Genomic DNA, 23165 nt, shown 5'->3' on the forward strand with positions numbered 1-23165 from the left:
AAGATGATATAACAATTGTAAATATCTATGCCCCCAATATGGGAGCAGCCAATTCCATAAGAAAACTGTTAATCAAAATAAAGAGTCATATTGATATGAATACATTAATAGTAGGAGATCTTAACACACCTCTCTCAGAAATAAACAGATCATCGAAGCAGAAAATCAATAAAGAAACAAGAGCATTGAATGACACATTGGACCAGGTGGACCTCATAGATATATACAGAACATTTCACCCTAAAACCACAGAATACTCATTCTTCTCAAGTGCACATGGAACCTTCTCCAGAATAGACCACATACTGGGTCACAAATCAGGACTCAACCGATACCAAAAGACTGAGATCATTCCCTGCATATTCTCAGATCACAATGCTTTGGAACTGGAGCTCAATCACAAGGAAAAGTTCAGAAGGAACTCAAACACCTGGAAGCTAAAGACCACCTTGCTTAAGAATGCTTGGATCAACCAGGAGATCAAAGAAGAACTTAAACAATTTATGGAAACCAATGAGAATGAAGACACTTCAGTCCAAAACCTATGGGATACAGCAAAGGTGGTCCTAAGGGGGAAATACATAGCCATCCAAGCCTCCCTCAAAAAAACTGAAAAATCCAGAACACACCAGCTGTCTCTACACCTTAAAGAACTGGAGAATAAACAACAAGTCAAACCAACTCCACACATAAGAAGGGAAATAATCAAGATTAGAGCTGAGATCAATGAGGTAGAAACCACAGATACAGTAGAACGTATCAATGAAACTAGAAGCTGTTTTTTTGAAAGAATCAATAAGATCGATAAACCATTGGCCACACTAATGCAAAAGAAAAGAGAGAAAGCCCAAATTCATAAAATTATGAATGAAAAGGGAGAGATCACAACTAACACCAAGGAAGTAGAACAATCATCAGAAGTTATTATCAACAGTTATATGCCAATAGGCTAAGCAACCTAGATGAAATGGATGCATTCCTGGAAAGCTATAAACTCCCAAAATTGAACCAGGAAGAAATTGACAACCTGAATAGGCCAATATCTAGTAACGAGATTGAAGCAGTAATCAAAACCTCCCAAAAAACAAGAGCCCAGGACCTGACAGATTCCCTGGGGAATTCTACCAAAATTTCAAAGAAGAAATAACACCTATTCCCCTGAAGCTGTTTCAAAAAATTGAAGCAGAAGGAAAACTTCCAGACTCTTTCTATGAAGCCAGCATTACCCTGATCCCCAAGCCAGGCAAAGACCCTACCAAAAAGGAGAGTTTCAGACCAATATCACTGATGAATATGGATGCTAAGATTCTCAACAAGATCCTAGGAAACAGGATCCAACAACACATTAAAAAGATTATCCACCATGACCAGGTGGGATTCATTCCTGGGCTACAAGGATGGTTCAACATTCGCAAATCAATCAATGTGATGGAACAAATTAATTATAGAAGAGAGAAACCACATGGTCCTCTCAATTGGTGCAGAAAAAGCATTTGGCAAAACATCTGTTTCTGATTAAAATGCTTCAAAGTATAGGGATAGAGGGAACATTCCTGAACTTCATAAAATCTATGTATGAAAGACCCACAGCAAATATCATCCTCAATGGGAAAAAGTTGTAGCCTTCCCGTTGAGATCAGGAACACGACAAGGATGCCCACTCTCACCATTCTTGTTCAACATAGTATTAGAAGTCCTAGCAACAGCAATCAGACAACAAAGAGAAGTAAAAGGTATCCAAATTGGCAGTGAAGAAGTCAAACTCTCTCTCTTCGCAGATGACATAATTCTTTATATGGAAAACCCAAAAGACTCCACCCCCAAACTACTAGAACTCATATTGACAACTTTCTAGTCACCAAGCTATGCTAGGAAATATGGAGGCATGGCCCTTCACTTAAAAGCTTATATTTAAGGGAGGAAAATGGTGACTATTAATGGCAATCTAAAAAAGAAAGTCATAGAAAGTTTAGGCTTATTATAGTTACATAACAAATTAGGAAAAATTAGATCAATATATATCTCAACATTTTAGTGATGCTGGTGCCCCTCTCACCAGGGTGTTCCTTGGTAAATGTTGTGCCTTCCAGGCTTACCCATAGAACACAGTTCCCTGATTGCTTCTGGCTTTACATAATAGATCAACTACAGCATGCCCACCTCCTTTACCTTGTCATTGTTTTCTCTGCCTGCTGCCAGGGCAACTCAGGCATTTCCACATTCTCTAGACTTCAAAAAGGCACTTTCTGTGTGAGTTTGTTTTATATACCAGAATTCTTACCAAGGTCTCAAAATAAGCTCAGAAAGCGGCCCCAAGTCAATGAATTCTTGTTTATCTTCTATGTTCTTCTGTCTTACATTCTGGTCTCCTTGATCAATTACGCTTAAATTCCAATGCCCTGTTTCCCGTTAATACACACTACCTTTCTCTTGCAACTCATTCATAATGTAATCACATTGAGATTTAACCTTAGTTACCAGGGTGGCAACCCAGAGAGTACGATGACCATATTCTTGTATGAGCAAGACCTCTTCATTGACTTCCTCCATTAGAAAACATTAACTCTTACAAGTAAAGGGTAGACCATACTCTGAGGGTTCAGAGTTATGCAGAGCCAAATCCTTGGAGGGCATCCATCCAGATACCCACATGCAATGGATCAGGATCCCACATTTTCTAAACCAGGAAGAAGCCCTTAATATAACAGATCTGTCTTGCTAAGTTTTAAATGACAAATGGGTTTTTTATAATTTTTTAATTTTTTAATTAACATATAATATATTATTAGCCCCAGGGGTACAGGTCTGCGAATCGCCAGGTTTACACACTTCACAGCATTCACCATAGCACATACTTTCCCTAATGTCCATAACCCAACCACCCTCTTCCTACTCACCTCCCCCTGGCAACCCTCAGTTTGTTTTGTGAGATTAAGAGTCTCTTATGGTTTGTCTTCCTTCTGATCCCATCTTGTTTCATTTCATCCCTTCCTACCCCCTCAAACCTCCCACATTGCCTCTCAACTTCCTCATATCAGGGAGATCATAAGATAATTGTCTTTCTCTGATTGACCTATTTCACTCAGCATAATACCCTCTAGTTCCATCCACGTCATCGCAAATGGCAAGATTTCATTTCTTCTGATGACTGCATAGTATTCCATTGTATATATATATCACCTCTTCTTTATCCATCCATCTGTTGATGGACATCTAGGTTCTTTCCATAGTTTGGCTATTGTGGACATTGCTGCTATAAACATTTGGGTGTATGAGCCCCTTCTGATCACTACATTTGTATCTTCAGGGTAAATATCCAGTAGTGCAATTGTTGGGTGGTAGGGTAGCTCTATTTCCAACTTTTTGAGGAACCTCCATGCTGTTTTCCAGAGTGGTTGCATGAGCTTGCATTCCCACCAACAGTGTAGGAGGGTTCCCCTTACTGGCCCAGTCAGCCATTCTGACTGGTGTAAAGTAGTATCTCATTGTGATTTTGATTTGTATTTCCCTGATGCCGAGTGATGTGGAGCACTTTTCCATGTGTCTGTTGGCCATCTGGATGTCTTCTTTGCAGAAATGTCTGTTCATGTCCTCTGCCCATTTCTTGATTGGATTATTTGTTCTTTGGGTGTTGAGCTTGAAAAGTTCTTTATAGATATTGGATACTAGCCCTTTATTTGATATGTCATTTGTAAATATCTTCTCCCATTCTGTCAGTTGTCTTTTGGTTTTGTTAACTGTTTCCTTTGTTGCGCAAAAGCTCTTGATCTTAATGAAGTCCCAATAGTTCATTTTTGCCCTTGCTTCCCTTGCCTTTGGTGATGTTTCTAGGAAGAAGTTGCTGTGGCTGAGGTCAAAGAGGTTGCTGCCTGTGTTCTTCTCAAGGATTTTGATGGATTCCTTTCTCACATTGAGGTCTTTCATCCATTTGGAGTCTATTTTTGTGTGTGGTGTAAGGGAATGGTCCAGTTTCATTTTCTGCATGTGACTATCCAATTTTTCCAACACCATTTGTTCAAGAGGCTGTGTTTTTTCCATTGGACATTCTTTCCTGCTTTGTTGAAGAGTAGTTGACCATAGAGTTGAGGGTCTATTTCTGGGCTTTCTATTCTGTTCCATTGATCTATGTGTCTGTTTTTGTGCCAATACCATACTGAATGACAAATGGGTTTTGCAACTCAATTTTCAAGGTTAAATTTACTCTTCAGCTGTGCTCTTTTTAAATCAGGCTATGAGTCGCTGCAAACTTTTTGAAATCTATCACACTTAAATTTACTGTTGGTTAATTGCCTTTGTTTTCTCATTATTGCTTAGCATGGTCTCAGTACAACATAATAATAACCAGTAAACTCCCTGGTTCTAGCCATTGTTCTCCTCTCCCAACCCCCGCCATTTCTTTCAAATACTAGAAAGGGCATGTACCTCCATAGAGACATTCTCCCACTGCACCACTGGTGAACTCTTCAGCAAGTGCACCATCACCTTGTGCTAGGAAATAACTGTGCCCCCTTCCTCTCTCAGATGGGAGTTCTTGCCACTGTGAAGTGGGAGATCAATTTCAGAACCATTTTAACCACCTGTTTTCTTGAATCACTCAATGGTTATATACTTCTCAGAAACAGACTATAAGATAGGATTAGACATTGAATAGATGTATTAGGGAAAACAGCTATGAGGTATGAAGCTGAGGGAAGCAGGAGAAGATAAAGAAAGGCTTTTAGCCTTGGATAAAGTTCTGACACTTATGGAAAGAGAGCAGTAAGGAAGGATTGCACAAGCCATTAGTACAACTCTGAGAATGCCTCAGCCAGGCTGGTAGAGAATCTTTGAGCAAAGCTGGACCATTAAAGGCATCCCATTTTTGGTCAGGAAAGGCCCAGCTCAAGTTCCCCTACTGTGTTCAATGATTATCTGGGAACACCCAAGGGAAGCATGATCTAGTTGTAAGTGTCATGGCACACCCAAAGGCCCAGCAAGTGAGACCATCACTCAGTGGAGCTCCATGTCAGCTTCTCTGGAAGTATTGTGTGAAAGGGACACAACCATGACCTCCACACTAATTATAATGAAATCTGAGACAATTCCAAATTGAGAGATATTTTGCAAAATACCTGCCTTGTACTCTTAAAAAATGTGAAGGTCAAAGAAGTATGAAGAAATGTCCCATATCAAAATGAAAAGCATGGCAATGAAATGAAATGTCTGATCTTGGACTGAATCCCAAACCTGAAAATAGTTGCTACAAAGGACATTATAAAGATCTTTGACAAAATTTGAATATGGACTATAGGTGAGATTATAGTAAAACATCAATGAAATTTTCTTTTTTTGTGTGTGTGTTTATGGTTATATAAATCAATGTTTTCATTTTTAGAAAATATACTCTGAAATGTTTATGAGTAAACAGCCAAATTATTTTCAAATTGTTCAGAAAAAAATAGTATGTAAATATATATACCTACAAAAGGAAAGATAGAGAAAAATGATAAAGTAAATGGAGCAAAATTAAACTACTGGTGGATCTGTGTAAAGAGTATACAAAATTTCTTGTTGCTGTCTTACAACTATTCTATCAGCTTCAAATTATATCAGAATAAAAGCTTCTTTAAATTTTGTTAGAGGTATTTACCAAGAAGTATATTATTTGAAAAGTTATTTATTTAGGATATTGTAATACGTATGTGATTTGTCAGCATTTAAAATTATGTTATTAATTCTTCATTCATTCTAAATAAGTATTTTGTAGGTAATATTATGCTTTAAGTGAACTCCTAAATTTGCATGTGTTTCAGGTTTTAGAAAACTTGAATGCACACCTGGCCACACGCATAGAGAAGTAGAGAACACTGACCTACATAAAGAGAAATGTTATGTCAATCCCTTCCATCCCTGTCTCTCTCTGTTTTGTTCTCTCTGTCTCTCTCTTTCTCTCACACTCACACACACACACACACACACACACACACACACACACACACACACTCACAGATACACATAGGAGATAAGAAGCCATGTGGCTAAGAGGAACAGGAAATACTTATTTCATTATGAAATTCAAATTTCTGAATCAGGAAGGCCAGTTTCACATTCTCCCTAGCTTCTATAAGCCTCTGTCCTTGTATTAAATCACATTTGGTTGATATTGGTTTAATGGATATTATGCTTCTTCTTCTTTTTTTTTTTTTAACGGATATTATTCTCCTTAAAACCAGAAGAAACCCTCATGATACCCACACTCAAGACTATATTTGTACAGAATAAGTACTGTTATTTTTAAAAAAGATTCATTTATTGCTTTTAGAGAGAGGCAGAGAGAAAAAGAGAGAGAGAGAGAGAGAGAGAGAGAGAGAGAGAGAACATGAGCCGGTGGGGCAAAGAGAGAGGGAGAGGAAATCAGAAGCAGACTCCACATACCTTGGGGACTGATCTTAAGACCCTGATAATAACCTGGGCTGAAACCAGGAGTCAGACACAACAGACTGGGCCATGTGGCAACCCAGTCAAATAAATACTCTTTAATTTATATCTTTATGCATTCTTCTATTTCTCTTGCTTGGTTTTCTTTATTATATAAAGTCTTTATTTGGACAACTAGATTGTTACCAGATTACTTCTCTTTTCTGAATTAGAATAACACTATGATCTTGAAAACCACAGCAAGCAGCTTGACTAAGCAAGAATACATTAAGTCATATATATATATATATATATATATATGTATATATATATGTGTGTGTGTGTGTGTGTATCTATATATTTAGTGCTCAAATCTCCTTTCTTAAGTGTAAAATTAAAAATATATTTGTATTGTACATGTATCATACTTGTCTGCTGTATGCTGTTTGAGTTCTAAGCACACTCTCTACTAATAAGTGTAAAATTCAACATCATTTTAATTTTGAGAGGTTTTGATGATACAAGTTTTAAAATAAACACACATGTATCAAATCAAGTGGATTTTGTTTTTATTGTTTTTATCATTTTAATTCAATTAGTTAACATAATGTATTATTAATTTCAGAGGTAGAGCTTAGTGATTCATCAGTTGCATATAACACCCAGTGTTCATTATATCACGTGTCCTGTCACCCAGTTACTCTATCCCCCAAGTCCCCTCCCCTCCATCAAACTTCAGTTTGTTTCCTATGATTAAAAGTATCTTATGGTTTGCCTCCCTCTCTGATTTAGTCTTGTTTTATATTTCCCTCACTTCTCCTATGCACTTCTGTTTTCTTTCTTAAATTCAACAAATGGGTTAAACCATATGATAATTGTCTTTCTCTGATTTACTTATTTCTCTTAGGATAATACACTCAGTTCCATCCATGTCAATGTAAATGGTAAGATTTCATCCCTTTTGAAGTCTGAGTAATATTTCATGGTATATATATACTACATCTTCTTTATCCATTCATCCATTGATGGACATCTGGGCTCCTTCCATAGTTTAGCTATTGTGGATATTGCTGCTATAAATATTGGGGTGCAGATGCCCCTAAAGATCACTCCATTTATATCTTTGGGGTTAATACCTAGCAATGCAATTGCTGGGTCATGTGGTGGCTCTATTTTTAACCCTTTGAGGAACCTCTATACAGTTTTGCAGAGTGGCTATATCAGGTTGTGTTCCCACCAGCAGTGTAAGAATGTTCTCCTTTCTCCAAAACCTTGTCAGTATTTATTGTTTCCTGACTTCTTAATTTTGGCCATTTTGTCTGGTGTGATGTGGTATCTCATTGTGGCTTTGATTTGTATTTCCCTGATGCCGAGTGATGTTGAGCAATTTTTCATGTGTCTGTTGGCCATTTGTATGTCTTCTTTGGAGACATGTCTGTTCATGTCTTTTGCCCATTTCTTGTTCTTTGGGTGTTGAGTTTGATAAGTTCTTTGGATTTTGGATACTAGCCCTTTACCTGATAAGACAATAAACCAGTGTTTTAAGACAAAGTGTATCAATTGTTTACATCTTTGGTATGAGAAAGAAGATTCAAAGATAAGGTATTTTTTTCTACTCTCCCTGTAATACATGTTTTTTACTTACTTTTTACATAATTCTTATATGTTTTTACAAATTTTTACTCACCCCTTTTAAAAGGTGTCAAAATCGCAGTAGTCTTGTTTAATGTAATCAAAATACTGTTATATGTACAAAAGGGATCAGGTAGAAAGACTAGTGTAAAAATATACTGACTGTAAGAATTAAAGAACATGAAAAGCTTTTATTATATTCCACATAGTGACTTTCGCAAATTCTTAGTACTATAAAGATAAGCAAGGACATTCATAACCAATTGCCCTCTGATTCTCAAAGAAAAACTAGTACACTGAATGGAAAGCATGGTTATTGTCTCATGACGTTCATATTCCAATCTTCTAAGCAAGTGCCAGGTGGTGGGCATTTAGCACAGAAACAAGATACATAGAACATAGAGGCACAGAGAGGACAATGGTTACTTCACTTGACAGCTCTGAAGTCCACCCCCACCCCCCACACACACACACTGCAGAGTGCAAATCCCTTCTTTCCTGATGACTGCTTTGTGGGAGGTTTTGGAAATATCACTGCTTTTTACCTCTTGGAAATTATAAACAAATTTGTTAAAATTGATCTTCTTGTATTTATTCCTGTCACCATCCACCATTGGTTTTTGAGTAATCTTTCTCACTTTATATCTGGCTAATGATATATTAGCTTTCTTGAGAAGCTCAGGATGTTCAGTCACACATTAATCCATTGTTGTTGGGATCAACTTTTGCCAAGGTCTCTTTGAGTTGATTAGACTCATCTTTAGAAATTTCAGTGGGGGGGCGCCTGGGTGGCTCAGTGGATTAAAGCCTCTGCCTTCAGCTCAGGTCATGATCCCAGGGTCCTGGGATCTAGCCCCGCATTGGTCATGATCCCAGGGTCCTGGGATCTGGCCCCGCATCGGGCTTTCTGCTCAGGAGGGACCCTGCTTCCTCCTCTCTCCCCTCTTTCTGCCTGCCTCTCTGCCTACTTGTGATCTCTGTCTGTCAAATAAAGAAATAAAATCTTTAAAAAAAAAAAAAAAGAAATCTCAGTGGGAACCATGCCATCCATTGAAAGAACATCTATGATGCTAAAGTGCCACTAGACATGGACAACTTCTCTGAAGATAAGCTGGCTAAACACCACTTTCAGAGCTGCTCAGGATGAAATGTCACAGGAGACATAATCTGGCCCAAGAGTAGTGTGACCAGTGGACCCAGACAAATTCTGCCCTCAGAATCTTGGCATTTGTTGTGGTTTTCTTTACAATGACTTAGCAGAATGGCTTATTTTGAAAATCTGTGGTCTACAACAGAAACTTAATTAATTTGTTTATTTTCATTTAAAGGTTGATAAAAAATAGAGAATGACCTATGGACTCATAAAACTACTTGCTTTAATCATGACGTATTTCAGGACAAGATAATGAATACACACAGACACATTCTGCTTTTTGTGTGGGAACCCATACTAATAAGAACAATCCTTCACATTATTTTCATTATACCTGAGAACTGATAGGATTTACCTTCTATATCTTACTGGAAGGTGAGTGACAGCATACAGTGTGCAATAGAGCTGTTAGAATGTGGTAGGCCTATACCCCAAATTAATTCTCATTTTTCCAAAGATAATCTGTAGATTATGGCAAATACTTAATGAAATACTCTAATCATGGGTTCCGTGGAAACCAGCAAGATCATAATGAAATTCACTACACTATTTGGGTAAGCCTTATTTCTGCTATTTTTTTTTTAAAGATTTTATTTATTTATTTGACAGACAGAGATCACAGTAGGCAGAGAGGCAGGCAGAGAGAGAGGAAGGGAAGCAGGCTCCCTGCTGAGCAGAGAGCCTGATGCGGGGCTCGATCCCAGGACCCTGGGATCATGACCTGAGCCGAAGGCAGAGGCTTTAACCCACTGAGCCACCCAGGCACCCCTATTTCTGCTATGCATTGGTTTTAGCATTGTGGAAAAGACAAGAACATGTTCAGGGCAAGATTTTTCACTGGGATAAATATCCTCTATCCTCCTAACCTAGGGTTAGTGTTAGAGCCTAAGGGCATGGCAGACCTGATCTGCCAGCACTGAGGTGGGCTCCCCAGGGACTGAGTAGAGGGCAGGTGGCCGGCTTTTTGAAGCAATTCAGGCCCCTGAGCACCTAGCATTTAGAGAGCTGTCTCACAGGGTTTGGGCTGTGAACACGGGACCACAGGCCAGGCCCAAGCAACTCCCCTGAGGGCCCCCGTTCCTGGAAGCGAATTCACTGGGTGTTTCTGGCCAATTCCCACGACGTTTTTGCCCAAAAGCCTGCATTGTGGGGTGATTCTGGCCATGCACCCACCCAGCGTTTGGTGCAATTTCTCACTAGGTTTGTGTTGTGACCATCCGTGCTCATGGGCCGGGCCCACCTGGCTCCACTGAGGGCCCCAGGTGAGGCAAGCTCCCCAGGGCCAGTGTTGAGGGTGGGGGTCACGCTGAACATCAGACTCCGGGTTTCTGGCCTGAGGGGTGCCGACTGTTGGAGTGGCCTCAGGGGGTCCTGCAGATTTTTCCTACTCTGAGGGTTTTGCACAACTTCAAACAGCACAGTTTCCTCCTGGGTGGCAGGCAGAGCTGAATTGTGGCTTAGGGGTCCCCAATCTGGAGGGCTTGGGGGCCAGGCCTCTGGGGATGGAAGCCTAAAAACACAATCTAGGTTTAGGATTAGAGCCTAGGGTCATGACAGGCCCAAACTGACAGCGCTGAGGCTGCTACCCAGGGGATTGAGTAGAGCCAGGGTTTGCCAGCGTTCTGCAGCAATTCTGGCCATACACATACCTGGCATTTAGAGCCCTTTCTCATGAGGTTCTGGCCGAGACCATGGGCCGGGCCCAGGTGGCTCCCTCTCGGCCCCCATCGCTGGAAACGAGTTTGCTGGGGACTTCTGGCCAATTCTCACGAGCTTTCTGCCCAAATCAATATTAATTTGGGCAGAAAGCTCGTGAGAATTGGCCAGTGTTGTGTGGCAATTTGGGCCACGCATGTGCCAGTGTTTGGAGTGCTTTCTCACTAGGTTTGTGTTGTGACCAACCAGGATCAAGTCAGGGCCCATGGGGCTCCCCTGAGGGCCCCCTGAGGCAAGTTCCCCAGGGACAGAGTTGAGGGTAGGGGTCAGCCTAAGCATCAGGCTCTGGGTTTGTGGTTGGGGGAGGGGTATGCTGAAGGTGTGGCCTCAGGGGGCATGCAGGATTCTCCCACTCTGAGGATTTTGCACAGATCCAAAAAGCTTGGTTTCCTCCAGGGTGGCAGGCAGAGTCCTGATCTGCCAGCGCTGAGGGAGGCTCCCCAGGAGGCTGAGTAGAGGGCATGGTTTGCCCTGTTCTAAAGCAATTCAGGACACAGGCTTGCCTGGCATTTAGAGCACTTTTTTGCATATTCGGGCCACCACTGCTCAGGACCATGGACCAGGCCAGGTGGCTCCCTGAAAGTTGGCATCTCTTTCAGCATCTCTTTTTTGGGGAACCACTACAGAGACAGCGTGCACACCAACCAGCTCCTTCCTGGACACTGCTTTCCAGGTCCAGCCACCGGCATTTTGAATTGTGTCTGTGAACATCTGCTGTGCTTTATCTCCATTTATTTTGGGCATCCGTTAGGATGTTGTGTCCTGAGGCCTAAGAAGAGCCAAAGAGAAGGAACTTTTGGTGTCTGAGCATGCTGACTCATTTTTCTGTAGAAATGAGTGATAATTCCTTTTTCCATTTACAACATTTCTGTTGTGAAAGGTTTCCTAGGAACACTATACTTTCAAGTAGTGGGGGTGTTGGGGCCAATTCCACGTTAAAACCTGTTAAACCCCTAAGGCCTGCCTGGGCCTACTTAGCCATAGTGACTCCATGTTGCCTAGGTAGCCATTTTGTTGTTTAATAAATGCCTCAGCAGTTACTGATACCGGTTCTGGGTAACCGTTGCTAAAACACATACCTAAAACAAGGCCATATTGTTGTATCGGTTCCAGGTAACCACTACTAAAACACACAGGTAGGAGACATCCCATCAGCCAAACCCACATATGTAGAGGTCTGCGGTTGTGCCCTATAAAACTAGACTGTAAGACCAAAGGGGGGTCGCTCTCTTCAGAGGCGGCCCTGGCCGGTCAGTCTGACTTCTAATGCTTGGCATAGAATAAAGCTTTACATAACTTTCACTTTGTCTCAGCCTCGTTCCTTTGATAACAGGGGAGCTTGTACCCCATCCTGCAGGGTTAGCTTTCATCTCCATGCTGCATAGAACATTCCATGACTTGAGGATCTTATCACTCAAACATGGCACCTTTGACTATCTTCACCCATTTCCTGCCACCATCCCTGAATCTGGCAACCACCAATCTGTTCTCATTATCAATGCACTCTATTATTTTTCCATGTGGATGTCCATGAGAGACTCTGGTGTTTGTCTTTCTGTGTCTGAGTTACTTGGCATAATGCTCCCAAGGTCAATGTTTCCATGTCTGGTTATTGTGAATAATGCTGCCATGAATATGGGAGTGAATCCCTCTTTTGAAGGGAGCATTTTTGTGTTCTCCAAGGAAATACTCAGTAGATCAATTACCGGGTCATGTGGTACTTGTATTAATTTTTTCCAGAACCTCCACAGCGTTTGTCACAGTGGTTGCACCAATTTCCATTCCCACCAACAGTGCATAGTGTCCCCTTGTGTACACACCCTTGACTACACCTGGTGTCTGTCTCTGGTATATAGTCATTCCCACAGTTGTGAGGTGATGGCTGATTGAAGTTTTGACTTATGTTTCCCTGATGACAATTAATGATGTTGAACAACTTTTTTTCTGTTTGTTGGCCACCTTTTATGCCATCTTTGGAAACTATCTTTCACATATTCTCCCCAGTTTTTATTCAGTTTTTGTTTGGATTTAAAGGAGTATTTTGTGTATTTTGGATGTTAGCCTCTTCTCACACATAGGATGTGGAGATATTTTTTCTCACTGGGGAGGTTGCCTTTTAAGGGTTTGATGGTTTCTTTTGTCATGCAGAAATTTCAGTTTGATGTCCTTCCACTTGCTTATTTTTTTTTGTTGTTGCCTTTGCCTTTGGTGTCTGATGTAAAAGCCTCTTCCCCAACATCAATATCCAGAAACTTACTACCTGTGTTTTCTTTCTGGAGGTTTATAGATTCAGTTCTTATATTCAGGTCATTCATCTTTTCATAATTTTTATGAGTGGTGTAAGCAAGTGAGCCTGTCATATTCTTCTGCATTTAGTATCCAGTTTTCCCCATACATTTTACAGAAGAGACAGTCCTTTCTCTCCCTGTACTTGGTATTCCAATTAGCAGAGCATTACGACATTGCCTGCATTTTACTTGTGTGTTGATGAGGATTTGAGAAAGGAAAATGTTGTCAGTGCTTCCACAAATTGTACACTGAAACAGCCAAATAATAAAATTTTATTTTTGACACAAAATAGGAAGTATCCTGCTGTGATTCTTAGTTTAAAGCAGGGGAGGGGGCCCTCTTTCAATTCTGGTAATGAGTACCATAGGTCTTCCTAGGGAACATTATCAGATTCTATTGGAAACTTGGTCTTTGTTATTGTGGAAGAATCAGAGTCAACCAATTATTTGTCTCCTGTTTCATTTTCCATGAACAGTTCCATAATATTTGGTTTCACACACCATTGTGAAGTCATCACAAATTCAGCAGCAGCTCGCTCTTCTCTGCCAAGGGTATGTTTGAGCCAAGACAAAAGTGAATTCTGGGGTGACCATGAGACCCTGGGATCAGAATGCTGTCGTAGGGAGTTACTGAGGTCTTAAATTCTAAACCAGCTCCTGACACCCAGATAAAATACATTTCAGATTTAGATTTAGAAACTTCCAATAGAAATTTTGTGTCCATGATGACAACTGAAGAAAATGTGTCATCCCTAAACCTAACCTTAACCCCTAACTTTAACGCTGAAACCTAACCTCACCTTAAAGCCCAACCTGGAACCCTGAATCCCAAACCTGAAATTGAACCCAAAGCCTAGACTCTGAACCTGAGCCCTGATCCAAGTCTTGAACCATGAACCCAAACCCTAAACCAGAACTCCATGAACCCTAAACCCAAACTCCAGCATGAACCCTAACCCCAAATTTGACCTTGAACTTTATCCCATAAGCCCTAAGTCTTAAACCCTAAATCATAAACCTAAAGCCCTAAACTCTAACTGTTCCCTTACCCCTCACTCTAATCCTCACCCTGACCCTAAACCCAAAGCCTGATCTAGAAATCTGAAACCTGAACCTGAACCCAAATTCAAATCCTTCACCATACTTTGTTTATGCATTCACCATTGGTGGATATTTGCAGTTTCTACCTTTTGATTCTTGTGAACACTGTTTGGGTTGGGGGCTAGGGTTAGGGTCTTGGATTGGGTTCAGGGCCAGGCTTGAGAACAAGTTGAGGTCAGGGTGTGGGTCTGCGTCAGAGCTAGGGTCATGTTTGGTTGCCACAGTTTGGGTCAGGGACTGTTGTCATTCCATATTGTTTCCAACTCATTTTTCCTTAGCTATTTTTTGAGAAGTTGGGGAATATTGGGCTCCATGCAGCTTGAATTTCCAGAATGAAATGACTTCAGCTGGACCCAGGGAGGGAGCAGGTGTTTTCATTGAAGGGTGAGCTCCCGTAGTCCTGCAGTGCCTCCACCACCTGCAGAGGGTGCAGGACCCTGGATCCAGCCCTGAGCCTGTCCTGCAGAGCCACAGCTGGGACAGGAGCCTGGCTTCCTCAAAACCCACTGTGGAGATGTGGGGCCGCTCCCACGCTGAAAAAACAAGCTGGGGGAGAATGTGGGTACACATCCACACTGACAGGATGCACTGTGGAGGACATGGGGCCCGTCCACACTGACAGCAGTCCAGTGACCTCAGGACCGGCTACTGGAGGAGAAGGTGAGGAGAAGCCACCTGAGGGGGGAATGGGGAGGGGGTGCGTGGTCTCAGGACCCACGGAGGAAGGGCGCGCTGTGTAGACACTGGGGCTTCCATGGTTTTATGTGGTGGTGTGTGATGATGTAGCCTCCTGCAGTGCCGTGCCTGGGGCTGTGGGGGTCTCTCCTTTCTGGGCTTGGATGTGCACCCCAGGTCCCACATCTGTGTTTGTGCGCAGGCGGATTCAGTTCCTGCGGCTCCTCAGATGGTCTGAAGTCAGGGAGTAGACGCAGACTCCGTGCTCGTGCTTCCCCCTACCTTGGCCCTGCAGGGTCCTTCCCACGTCCACACCAGCTTCAGGGTTGGTCTGGAGTATGGAAGTTCGGGAGCAACAGCATGGTCTCTGTAGATGGCTTTGGGAAGAGTAGGTATTTTCCCAGTGTCAGTTCTTCCCTGAGCACAGAGTGTCTTCCCATCTCCATGTGTCTCCCTCCATGTCTGTCATCAGTGTCTCATGGCTGCCAGAGGACAGGTCTGTCACCTACTTGGTTCAGGGCACCCCCAGGTCTTGTTATTTTGGATGCAGTAGTAAATGAGATTGTTCTCCATAGTCTCTTTCTGATGGTTCCTTCAGAGAACATAGAAATGCAATTGATTTGTGTATTGATTTTGTTCCTTGCAAGTTTCGTGAATTTATTAGTTCTGTTTGCCTTAAGCTCAAACTGCCAGTTATTTGATCAGTAAAATGTGTTTATTTGGGAATAGCATAGAATGGCAATCTGGGATGAGCAAACTACAATCACATCATAGGCAAGTGCAAGAAACAAAAGAGAGAAACATTATTTCATGGAGAAGGAGGAAGAAGTTGGGAGTGTTGCTTGGAAGGAAAGTCCACTGGAGAAAGGCAGAGGTTTGGGGTGATGGAGGATTCTCACTGGCTGAGCTGCAGGGATGGTGGATTTCTTGTAGGAGATGAACTCTCCAGCTTCCCCTGGGGGCCTGGAATGGATGAGTCTTTCCTGTGGGGGATTCTAATGTGGGGTCTGTAATGGGCCCTAAGCACCAGGTGCCCCCTTCCAGCCTCCCCTTCTGGCATCCTGAGACCACTTTATTGAGGCTTCCCTTCATTCATTTTCACAGTTCTAACCAGGTTGTGGTGGAGCACTGTGGAGAATTGGAATTCTCAATCCCACTGCGTCTACTGCACCCAAGACACGGGGGTGCCCGATTTAATCCTCCCAGGAGTCTCTTGCTAACATGTGGCCTTCTCCAAGGGCGAGTGGCCTCTCCATGGTAGGTGAATTGGATCTGGGAGGGCTTGGCCTCCATCCTGAAGTCTGATGTCCTCTCTGTTTCTGTGAAGAGGTGCTAACGTGGATGTTTGGAAGAGTCATTTACTCTGTGGTGATTTTAAATCTGAAGTAACTTGTGACAGGAGCACAAATGTGCTTTATCTCCACACTCAGACTCCCCAGCTGTCATTTCTTTACCACTTTTGCCACTTCACATGGGCTACGTCAGTGCATTTTACCCCAAACAGAGACACCATCCCTCAGAACCACCATGTAACCCCAAGTGAGGAAATCATGATGGTTCCCACATTTGAGCCCAGACCACAGGCCCACTTCAGCTGTCACCACCTGCCTGACAGTCTGAAATGCCTTCTCCATTTGGATCCAGTTTTCTTCTTCTGGAACTTCTTCTAGGACTTTCCCTTATTTGGGTAACCATGATGGACTTAAGGAGCACAGATGGCTCCAATGTGAGTGGTATTTCTATATGGCTTATGTCACGGGCTGCTTTCAGTGTCATCCACATTGTGACATGCATAAGTCCTTCATTCACTTTTTCACAGTGACTAAACATAAAAACATTGACCCCTTAAAACATTTCAGGTACACAGTTCTCTGACCTTAGCTGAGTTCCCACAGTTGTACATCATTCTCCAGAACTTTCTCATTCTCTCCAAGGGAGCCTGTATGTATGAAACACCAACTCCCCATTGTCCTTTCTCCTCAGTGCCCTCCAGCCACATCCACTTTTGTGTCCCAGGCACCTCATCCAAGTCAAATCATACAGTATCTGTCCTTCTGTGACTGGCTGATTTCACCCAGCATAATGACTTCCAGGTACAATCCATGTTATAGCCTGTGTCAGAACTCACTTTCTTTTTAAGGCTGAATCATGATCCATGGTGTATGAATAACATTTTGTTTATCCATTCATCTGTCAGTGGACACTTGGGTGGCTTCCACCTTTTGGCTGTTGTGAGAAGTGCTGCTCTGAGAAGTGCTGCTCTGAAAATGGATACTTCTACTTTCAATTTTGGGGGGCATATAGGCAGCAGTGGAATTCTGTATTTAACATTTTAAGGAACCACCATATTTTTTCCCTACAAATGAACCATTTTTCTTCATTCCTTCACAGGGCAGAACAAGATAGCCATTTATGAATCTACCTCATTTTGTTTATCCTTTTCCCCATGGATGGACATTTGCATAGTTTCTGGTTTTTGCCTATTATGAACACTGCTGCTATGAATATTCCTGTACATTTTTGCTTGTTTGAACCAGTGTTTTCAATTTTGGGGGTATATATCTAGGAGTATAATTGTTGAATCATATGGTAATTCTGCTTTGATCTATTTGAGTAAATGACAAACTGTTTTACATGTAGACAGCACCATTTTCGCAAACGAGGTTTAAAGGCTGGTTTCTCAACATCCTTTTGTTATTTTTAGTTTTCTTGATCATAGTGATTCCACTTGTGTAAAAGGACATCTAACTGGTTTAAATCTTCATTTCCATAAAGACTAATGATGTTTAACATCTATTCATATGCTATTCACCATTTGTATGGTTTCTCTGGAGAAGGGTCTATCCAAGTCTTTCATCCATTTTAAAAATGGGGTTGTCTTTTTGTTGAGTTGTAAAAGCTCTTTACATACTCTGGGCAACAGACTCTTATTAGATAAATAATGTAAAAATATTTCCTTCCATTATGGGGGCTGTCATTTCACCTTTTGGATAGTATCTTCTGATGTACAAATACATTTTTTATATTTTTTTACATTTATATATATTTTTTACATTTATATATTTTATATAAATTTTTACATTTATATATTTCATATAAATATATATATTTTTACATTTATATATTATATATATAAATATATATATATATTTATATTTACATTTCTTTTTTAAGAGTGAGTGAGAGAGACTGTACAAGTGGACAGGGGCAGAGGGAGAAGGAAAGAGAATCTTAAGCAGGTCCAACACTCAGTGTAGAGCCTGACCTGGGGCTCAGTCTCATGACCCTGACATCATGATCTGAGCCCAAATTGAGAGTCGGGTGGTTAACCAACTGAGCCACCCAGGCACCCAGGACAGATTTTTAATTTTGAGGATATTATTTTGTCTATATTCTTCTTTTCCTTCTCATGCTTTGCTATCAGATCTAAAAGCATTGCTAAATCCAAGGTTATGAAGATTTATCCCCATTCATTTCTTCTAGAGTTTATAATTTTACCTCTTACATTTAAGCTTTTAACTTATTTTGAGTTAATGTTTATATGTGGTGTGAGGTAGGGTCCAGTTCCATTCCTCTGTACATGGATAGCTGATTGTCTAGCACCCTTTGTTGAAAAGACCATTCTGTCCCCCCAGGGTAATGTTGTAAACACTTGTCAAAATTTAATGGACCATAGATGAAGAGATTTATTTCTGGGCTCTCAGTTAAATCCCACTGATCTGTATGCACACTTTTTTTTTTTTTAATTAACGTATGTGTATGCATACTTTAAAAATTTTATTTTATTTATTTAAAATATTTTTAAATGTAAATGTATTATTTGTTTCAGGGTGAATGCATACCTTTACGACAGTGTCACAATGTTTTATTCACTGTTGCTTTGTACTAAGATTTGAACTTTGGAGGTATGAACTTTCACCTTCAATTTTCTTTTTCAAGATGGTTTTAGCTATCTTGTGGTCCCTTAAAATTACATATGACTGTTATGATTAGCTTGTACATTTCTTCCCAAAGGCCTTTGTGAAATTTCTTGGGAACACATTGAATTTCCACATTGCTTTGTATACTGTTGCCATCTTATCAATAATATGTCTTTTCATCACCATGGGGTGTCCTCAGATTTATTTAAGTTTCCTTTACTTTCTTTCAGCAATGTTTTGTAATTTTCAGTGTACAAGATATACACCTTCATTACATCTATTCCTAAGTATTTTGTCAATGTTGATGTTCCCTAAAATAGAATTGTTTTCTTGAATTCCTTTTTGGATGATTAATTGCTAGTGTGTATAAATAAGAGAATTTTTTTTATTGATATTTTGTCCTGTAGCTTTGCAGAATTAGGGAACTGGCAGTAATCATTTTTTTGTTGATTCTTTAGGAAGCTTTCTGTGTAAGATGATGCCATCTCTGGCCTCTGAAAAACCTAGTTCTACTGTTTCCTTTCTCATGTGGATTCCTTATTACTTGCCTTATTGTTCTGGGTAGAACTTTCAGTACAATACTGAGCAAGGAGTGAAAGCCAGCATGATGGACTTGTTTGTGATTTCAGAGTAGAGCTATCAGTCCTCAAAATTGAGCATGATGTTTGATTAGGGTTAGGGTGGGGTTAGGGTTAGGGCTTAGGGTTAGGGTCCCCCTGTCTTCCACTGTACAGAGCCCATTCTTCTCCGGTAACCAGCAGAATGATCTTTTCAGAACATAACCTTTGAGCCTCTCTGTGATCCACTCCCCAGCTGCCTGTCCTCTCCAGCCTTTCCTCTCCCATCATATCCCCCCCAACCCCATGGGCCTCCCAGGTGTGTGGTTGTCTCACGTGTGCCTTGGGCCGAACTCCAGGCCTTTGCCTTCCCTCTGCCAGGAGTACTCTTCTCTCCCTCTTCTTCATGTCTAGTTTGTTCCCCTGTTGACTGGACCTGGACTTGCCCCCCAGTGACCTGACTCATGTCTGCCAGCTATGTGTAGCCTTGTCCCCCATTTAAATGTAGTGCCCGCTTTCCCTTTGTGAGCGATTTACTAAGTGACCAGGTATGGGGCAAAGCACAGATAAGTAGCCTTAGTGCCTCTGTGAAAAAATCAGTCTCAGGGCACCTGAGTGGCTGAGTCATTAAGCAGCTGCCTTCAGCTCAGGTTGTGATCCTGAGATCCTGAGATCAACCCCGCCATGTTGGAGTCCCTGCTCAGTGGGGAGCATGCTTCTCCCTCTCCCACGCCCCCTGCTTGTGTTTCCTCTCTGGCTGTCTCTCTCTCTCTGTTAAATAAGTAAAACCTTAAAAAAAAATCATCTCAGAGGGGCTCACCACCCTTGCTGACAATGGGGGAGCTGCTATCCCCACAGGTAGTCCCCACAGAGAGACAAGACTTCCAACTTCTTGGGGCCCAGGTGATGTAGACCTGGACCTGGAAGCTTACACTCTTAGATTCATGGCTGGGGCCTAAGTAAGCCTCCTCTTCTTCCAGCAGTCCTCTTTCCCCTTCCCTGTCCATGAGCTGGACCTGATTCCTGATCTGGTGGAGTTCAAGGGTGATGGCTCCTAGGAATAGCAGTGGTTGACTGATGGACCTTGTCAGCAAGAGGCCCCGTAGACTTCAAGGGAGGACCCTATGGGGGTGGAGACAGCTGTGGGGGTCAGCGACAACCCACTAAAAGCAAAGAGGGGTAGGAGGCCAGCCCTGCTGATTCTAGCCAGTCTGTAGGCCATAGAAAGGAGGGCTGTGCCCAAAGGTGCTCCACTCCTGGCAGGTGGGGACAGGATCTGCAGGGTGTCAGCCAGGGGAGGGCACCTGTAGGGTTTGCCTGGGAGCTTGGCACAGGGGGAGTGTTCCTGGCTCCAGCATGCTGACTGTGGGGTTGGTTTCCTGCCTCTGAAGCCTCAGGCTCCCCTTTGTATGATGGGGTGCTGATGGCCCCCATCTCTGGGAGCAGAAGGCAGGGAGACCCTACAAGCAGTCTTGCTCAGGACAGGCTGGGAAGTGGCTGCTGCTTAAAGCAGCCCAGGGACTGCCCCTTTGAAGAAGGTGCACAAGTTCATGGCCCCTAGCTCTGGGGTTCTGCTGCCAGGCTCTGACACTGACCCTCCTCCCACCTTGTCCCTTGTCCCTGTAGATTGGTGGTCTTCCTGGAGCTGTTCCTGCAGAGCACAGAGAAGCCCATCATGGTGGGACACAGGGTCACCTACTAGGTCATCACCGACCAGAGGGCTACCAGGCCTGTGTGCCCCCCTGGGAGGTCTGGAGGGTGGTGGTCCTCAAGGCCCCCAGCACCCCACACTGACAGGATGTGTCTATGTAGCACATGGTGATGGTTAGCCACTTCTGTGAGCAGTGCTTCCTCCATGAGGTGGAAGACCTGGTGTGTGCAGATAAGGACATGAAGTTCTGTGACCATGTGGGCATGAAGCTCCTGTCCCCCTTTTTGGCACCCCACACCCCAGTTTCTACTGGGTGTCCCATGAGGACTTCAGCTACCAGCACTGGCCACAGTCCCAGGCACACATCCCCAGGGATCAGGGTGATGTTTACTATATGGGGTCCTTTTTTGGGGGATTGGTGGAGGTTCAGTGACCTTGGCCTGTCACCAGGTGATGGGGGTTGACGTGGCCAATGGGATTGAGGTTGTGTGGCATGGCGAGAGCCACTTGAACAGGTACCTGCTGGACCACAAGCCCACCAAGATGCTATCCCCAGGGGACCTGTGGGACCCACAGGGGCTGGGCTGCCCTCCCCACCCTTCATGAAGAAGCTGAGATTCGGGCTGTGCCCAAGAAACACTAGGGCATCTGGGACTCATGAGGGGCTGTCCCAGGAGGACCTGTGGGACCCACAGTGTCTGGGATGCCCTCCCCCCTCTTCATGAAAAGCTGAGATTCAGGCCATGCCCAAAAATCACCAGAACATCTGGGACTCATGAGGGGCTGTCCCCATCTCCATCAGGGGGTGCTGTCCTGAGCAAAGCTGTCAGAGCAGGTTCCTACTTCTGTCCCCTTGAGGGAAACCATGGAGCCAATCCCTGCTCACACAGGCATGTCCATGGCCCCCAGCTACACCCACACACAGGAGGCCTGTCTAGGGACACAGGGTCCTCTCTTTGTGGTCACTACATTTTTATAACTTCTGGGTCATTTGCAACTGTGAACGGCTCCAGTTTTATGCCAGATGTTTTTCTGTGTCAATGCTGAGCAACCATCTTTAAAAAGAACAGTCAAGGAAAAACACTTTCTTCCTGGTTCTAGACAGACACCGCCTGGTGGGGATGGGAGTAATCCTGCAGTGGCCTTGGAGCCAGGATGGCCTCTGGTTGGGTCTTCCTTCCCAGTGCCTGCATGTAGCCACAGCCATGGGGCTTCAGGGGCAGGGGTGCACTGAGCCACCTCTCAGACCTTCAGTCCCCTGACCGCCAGAGGCCTTGGCTGTGGCTGCTAGCTCAGACTCCAGAGGAGAATGGAGCCCTCTGAATTATTCACGGTTTCTGCCTTGGCTTTATTTTTAATTTAATTTTTAAATTTTAAATTCATTGTCTGTACTGATGTACTGATAGTACATCAGTACATTTTAATGTAGTGTTCAGTGATTCATTAGTTGCCTGTAACACCCAGTGCTCATCACAACATGTGCCCTCCTTAATTCCTGTCACCCAGCTACCCTATCCCTCCACCCTGCCCCTGCCTTCTGTAACCCTCAGTTTTGTTCCCAGAGTCCAGAATGTCTCATGCTTTATCTCCCTCTCTGATTTCTTCCCATTGATTTTTCCCTCCCTTCTCCTGGGGTCTTCCTCTCTATTCCTTATGTTCCACATATGAGTGAAACCATATGATTATTATCTTTCTTTGCTTGACTTATTTCATTCAGCATAATCCTCTCCGGTTCCATCCATGTTGATGCAAATGGTGGGTATTCATACTTTCTGATGGCTGAGGAATATTCCCTTGTATATATGGACCATAGCTTCTTATCCATTCACCTGCTGAAGGACATCTAGGCTCTTTCCACAATTTGGCTATTGTGGACATTGCTGCTATGAATATTGGGGTGCCAGTGGCCCTTCTTTTCACTACATCTGTATTATCAGGGTAAATACTAGGAGTTCAATTGCTGGGTCATAGGGTAGCTCTATTTTCAACTTCTTAAGGAACCTCCATACTGTTTTCCAGAGTGACTGCACCAGCTTGCATTCCTACAAACAGTGTAAAAAGTTTCCCTTTTCTCCA

General features: G+C 42.8%; 1 pseudogene; it reads left to right on the forward strand.

Moving 5' to 3' along the window:
• Positions 1–14885: 14885 nt before the first annotated feature.
• On the forward strand, positions 14886–21814 carry LOC111159285 (annotated as a pseudogene).
• The last annotated feature ends 1351 nt before the right edge of the window (positions 21815–23165 follow it).

The sequence above is a fragment of the Enhydra lutris genome, unplaced genomic scaffold (genome assembly GCF_002288905.1).
Source record: "Enhydra lutris kenyoni isolate GAN:26980312 unplaced genomic scaffold, ASM228890v2 scaffoldscaffold68, whole genome shotgun sequence".
In the NCBI taxonomy this organism is placed as follows: domain Eukaryota; kingdom Metazoa; phylum Chordata; class Mammalia; order Carnivora; family Mustelidae; genus Enhydra; species Enhydra lutris.